Source organism: Ovis canadensis, chromosome 1 (genome assembly GCF_042477335.2).
Source record: "Ovis canadensis isolate MfBH-ARS-UI-01 breed Bighorn chromosome 1, ARS-UI_OviCan_v2, whole genome shotgun sequence".
Lineage (NCBI taxonomy): Eukaryota > Metazoa > Chordata > Mammalia > Artiodactyla > Bovidae > Ovis > Ovis canadensis.
The window spans coordinates 186,365,050-186,371,049 of record NC_091245.1 but is presented as its reverse complement, the minus strand read 5'-3'; positions in this window follow the sequence as shown (position 1 = coordinate 186,371,049).

The following is a 6,000-nucleotide window of genomic DNA, read 5'->3' as shown; positions in this document are numbered from 1 at the left end:
TTAATGTATGTTTTCATTTATTTTTTTATTTTAATTGGAAGCTAATTACTTTACAATATTGTAGTAGCTTTTGCTATACATCAACATGAATCAGCCATGGGTGTACACGTGTCCCCCATCCCATCCCCCAGAGTAGTCCCAGTGCACTGGCCCTGAGTGCCCTGTCTCATGCATCAAACCTGGACTGGCGATCTATTTCACATATACTAATATACATGTTTCAATGATATTCTCTCAAATCATCCCACCCTCGCCTTCTCCCACAGAGTCCAAATGTCTGTTCTTTATCTCTGTGTCTCTTTTGCTGTCTCACATATTGGGTCATCATTAGTATCTTTCTAAATTCCATATATATGTGTTAATATACTGTATTGGTGCTTTTCTTTCTGGCTTACTTCACTCTGTATAATAGGCTTCAGTTTCATCCACCTCATTAGAACTAATTCAAATGTGTTCTTTTTAATAGCCGAGTAATATTCCATTGTGTATATGTACCACAGCTTTCTTATCCATTCATCTGACGATAGACATCTAGGTTGCTTCCATGTCCTAGCTATTGTAAACAGTGCTGTGATGAACATTGGGGTACATGTGTCTCTTTCAATTCTGATTTCCTTGATGTGTATCCCCAGAAGTGGGATTGCTGGCTCATATGGCAGTTCTATTTCAAGTTTTTTAAGGACTTTCCACACTGTTCTCCATAGTGGCTGTACTAGTTTGCATTCCCACCAACAGTGTAAGAGGGTTCCCTTTTCCTCACATTCTCTCCAGCATTTACTTTTTGATAGCAGCCATTCTGACCGGTATGAGATGGTACCTCATTGTGGTTTTGATTTGCATTTCTCTGATAATGAGAGATGTTGAGCATCTTTTCATGTGTTTGTTTGTGTATCTTTAATCCCTACCTGCAATACACACACTCTCTCTCTCACTCATTCTCTCTCTCACTCTCTCTCTTTCTTCTGGACAACACAAGCATCATGCTACTGAGTTCCAACTAGATACCTATAATTTAACATTGGAAAAAGCCCAAGTCAAAAAGAGAGAAAGTGGAGGAACAGGTCAAATCCACACAGAATTTGTTTATAAATCTTGAGCTGGAATCAGAGATAAGGTTGAGGAGATGGGGTCAGTCACAGGATACATTCAGTAAGTTCACATCTAAGAACTGTTTATTCTCTATGTTAAAACCTAAATCATGACTTCTACTGCTACTGCTACTGCTAAGTCACTTCAGTCATGTCCGACTGACATGTGACCCCATGTGTCTATGTGACCCCATAGACGGCAGCCCACCAGGCTCCCCCGTCCCTGGAATTCTCCAGGCAAGAACAGTGGAGTGGGTTGCCGTTTCCTTCTCCAGTGCATGAAAGTGAAAAGTGAAAGTGGAGTCGCTCAGTCATGTCCAACTCTTAGCGACCCCATGGACTTCTAACTAGTGCCTAATTGCAATTTGCAAAAGAATTCACCTTAATTAATGTAATGTTATATTTCATTTGTGGCTAATAAAATTGGTTACTTTTTAAAAAAGACAATATTAAGCCTGCAGTGGAACAAGCTATTTGCTATTATATTAATCCCAAAGCCATAATTGATTTATCTTTCTGTCTCTCACCATTCTTTCTAGGCTCCCCTATCCTCAATTAACACTTTAACTAGTCTAGGTTTCTTGCCTGGTAGTGTGACACAGAACTTCATCACTGGAGGGGTGGGGGGCGGGTGATCTGAGATTTATTGCACTGTGTCTACTGCAAATGTACATTCACTGTTATTGTCAGACTTGGGTGCAGGTCCCTTAAAATGTCCCAATGAATTTCTTTAGTTCTAGACATATTCCCCTGTTCCAATTATGGAAAAGCAAACTTTGCTCCCTGTGATAATCAGGATCAATCTGTCATAACTATAGTAGCTCTTTTCTTGGCTTCTGGTCTCTAATACCAGGTGGTACTTATAGCACTTATTTAATTAAACATTAATTGTGTCCCCTTGTGGATGTTTCCCCTCTGCAACCAGAACTTCCATCAGACCCTACTGTTTTAGGGATGAGAAGTGATTTTTTTTCTCAAGGAGCTCATTCAACTTGGTGATGATAAGTGGTATGGATAGCAGTCTTTTGGTTTTCAGAACCAAGAATTTATTCTTATATTGGGAATGAGTCACGACATAATGGTATTGTTTGCTTTATACACTTCCTCCTGGAGGAAAGGGTTATCAAAACTTGCAAAGTATTGACTCTGAGATGATACCTTAGCTGAGTGTGTAATAGGCCATTCTAAAGTTCTATTACTCTAACTACTTTCAGATAAGTGGGAAAGACTAGTTTGTACCATTGTTACACCCCATTAATCATCTGTCCTCCATTAACCCTCTAACTGGCATTACTCCCCTTGTATTAATGTTAACTCAGACCTTGTTTTCAACTGCTCTCAAAGTGTTTGTGGTAGACTCCTTTTCCTAATATGCAGTTACCCTGATGAATGACCATAAGTACTTTATGGGGGAGGATTCAGGGAATATGTATTATATACATGTCTTAATGGCATTCCAAGGTCCTTCTTCAAGGGGACCCAGTCTCTCCTTCAATCAATGTGCCCTGGCTTGGGTCTAGAAATTTGCTGGATGATTTGCTGAGAATTGAGTGTCACAGGCACAGATATAATGTAAGTATGCTGTAAATTTTGAGAATATTAACTCTGCCATGGAATAAAAGATAATGGACTGATGAAACCTATAAGCGACTACCATAGATAGTAAGTAAGCTGGGAACTTATGATACACAGGTCAATCTCATAGGATATGTTAAATATAGGTAACAGTAAAACAAGGAGACTGTGATGCATATGCAAAATTTATGGCACATGATAAATATAGATTATAAATGAGCAGTAACCTGTAAGACATTCCAAAGATAGGTAGAATAAATAGTCAAGATGATGGAATAAATACGAATATAGAGACAGAGATAGAAGGAGCAAGTCATGATTGTGCCTCTTCTGGACTGAAAGCCCCATGTATACTCTATGTAAGAAATGCAAATAAAATCCAGCTTCCTGCGATGGCCAGGTATACTTGTCCCTGCATAGTTTTGATAAAGCAAGCATGAGTCATTGGCCCAGGACACTGTCTCTGTATGAAACCCCTTGCTCTAACTTCAATTCTGGATCTTACAATCACACCATCAGCAAGAAAGCTGCTGTAGCTGAAAAAGAGAGAGAGGACAGATGAAAATTATATAATTTAGAACTCAAGAAGTACAGTCCTTCTGTCCATTTGTGTGTGTGTGTGTTCAGTCATGTCCAGTGACCCCATGGATCGTAGGCAGCCAGGCTCTTCTGTCCATGGAATTTTCCAGGCAAGAATACTGGAATGGGTTGCCATTTTCTGACTCCAGTCTGTCCATTTGTACCTATCCTAAAAATGTTAATTTGTCCCACTTCACTTCCCTTGCTTCTTACTATGTATTTTTAAATAATTTGATAAAACCATTTAAGTTTGTTCTGTGAAGACTTGTGTTTCATGGCCTTTGAGTGAGATAATTTAATAGTGCATTGAGACGCTACCACTGCATGAAAGTAATTTGCCACATTGCAACAGGTCAAGACTACTAGAAACTTATCAGAGAATAGCAGCAACAGGGTATAGAGAACAGAGATAGTATATATCATGATGAAGTGTGCTGGGAATATTGGAATTTCAGCCCAGCCAAAGTCAAAAAACCTCATTAATATCTCCATAACAATTTTAGCATCTACTGAGATACTAGATGGATGTTTTAGGAATAAACATTACACTTATGAGTAAGAACTACATTTGACATACCTTAGCAAAACCCAGGAACACTTTACTGATAAGAAGATAAAAAAACACAATTTTAAGAGAGGGTAAAAGATTCAATCAGAGGTTCACAAGTTAGATATACAAATGGCTAACAAGCACATGAAATATTTTCAATCTTCCAGAGCACTTATTATTAGAAAAATGCAAATTAAGATCAAATCAGGATACTATATCAGAATAGTTAAAATTAAGACCTTAAAAAGTAAAAAGATCTCACCAAATTGGTGAGAATGGGAAGCAACTGGAACTCTCACACATTCTTGTTGGGAATATAAAATATACAATTACCTTGGAAGACAGAGTTTCTTATAAAAATCATATACCTATTCTTATATAATCCAGTAGTAACACTCCTAAGAATTTTACCCAAGAGAAATGAAAATATAACTCTGCATAAAGATCTGCTAGGAATGTGTTTAATAGCTTCTTCTTGTTAGCTCAGAATTAGAAGCAACCCAAATAAACATATAAACAAATTGTGGTATGTTTGAAAAATGAGGTAATAAAAGGCATGGGTTATTGTGACTTGCGACAATATGTTTGAAACTCAGAGATACTATGCTGATTGAAAAAAGAGAAAAGCACATGAGAGTACACACTGTATGATCTTTTTCATGTGAAGTTCTAGAATAGAGAATGACATCTGGTCCCATTACTTCATGAAAAATAGACGGGGAAAAATGGAAACAGTGACAGATTTTATTTTCTTGGGCTCCAAAATGACTGCAGACTGTGACTGCAGCCATGAAATTTAAAGATGCTTGCTCTTTGGAAGAAAAGCTATGACAAAGCTAGACAGAATATTAAAAAGCAAAGACATCACTTTGCTGATAAAGGTCCATCTATTCAAAGCTATGGTTTTTCTAGTAGTCATGTATATATGTGAGAGTCGGACTGTACAGAAGGTTGAGCACCAAAGAACTGATGCTTTTGAATTGTGATGCAGGAGAACTTTTGAGATTCCCCTGGACAACAAGGAGATCAAATGAGTCAATCCTAAAGGAAATCAACCCTGAATATGCATTGGAAAGAATGGTGCTGAAGCTGAAGCTCCAATACTTTGGTCACCTGATGTGAAGAACCAACTCACTGGAAAAGACCCTAATGCTGGGAAAGATTAAGGACAGGAGGATAAGTGGGTGATGACAGAGGGTGAGGAGGATGGCATCATCAACTCAATGAACATGAGTTTAAGTAAACTCTAGGAGATAGTGAAGGACAGGGAAGCCTGGTGTGCTGCAGTCCATGGGGTTGCAAAGAGTCGGATGCAACTGAACAACTGAATAATAACAACAACAACAGGGAAACCTTGTCTATAGAGATGTGGTAATGAAAATACTTTTTATATTAATTGGGTGGACTTGGGTGTTTACATTGATCAAAACTCTTGGAACTACATGCTTAAAATGTCTGCATTGATTGTATATAAATTATACCTCCTTATCATAACTCAGATATGCAGATAACACCACCCTTATGGCAGAAAGTGAAGAAGAACTAAAGAGCCTGTTGATGAAAGTTAAAGAGGAGAGTGAAAAAGTTGGCTTAAAACTCAACGTTCAGAAAACTAAGATCATGGCATCTGGTCCCGTCACTTCATGACAAATAGATGGGGAAACAGTGAAAACAGTGGCTGACTTTATTTTTCTGGGCTCCAAAATCACTGCAGATGGTGACTGCAGCCATGAAATTAAAAGATGCTTACTCCTTGGAAGGAAAGTTATGGCAAACCTAGATAGCATATTAAAAAGCAGAGAGATTACTTTGTCAACAAAGTTCTGTCTAGTCAAGGCTATGGTTTTTCCAGTAGTCATGTATGGATGTGAGAGTTGGACTATAAAGAAAGCTGAGCACCGAAGAATTGATGCTTTGGTGTTGGAGAAGACTCTTGAGAGTCCCTTGGACTGCAAGAAGATCCAACCAGTCCATCCTACAGGAGATCAGTCCTGGGTGTTCATTGAAAGGACTGATGTTGAAGCTGAAACTCCAATAATTGGGCCACCTGATGTGAAGAGCTGACTCATTTGAAAAGTCCCTGATGCTGGGAGGGACTGGGGGCAGGAGGAGAAGGGAACAACAGAGGATGAGATGGTTGGATGGCATCACCAACTCAATGGACATGAGTTTGGGTAAACTCCGGGAGTTGGTGATAGACAGGGAGGC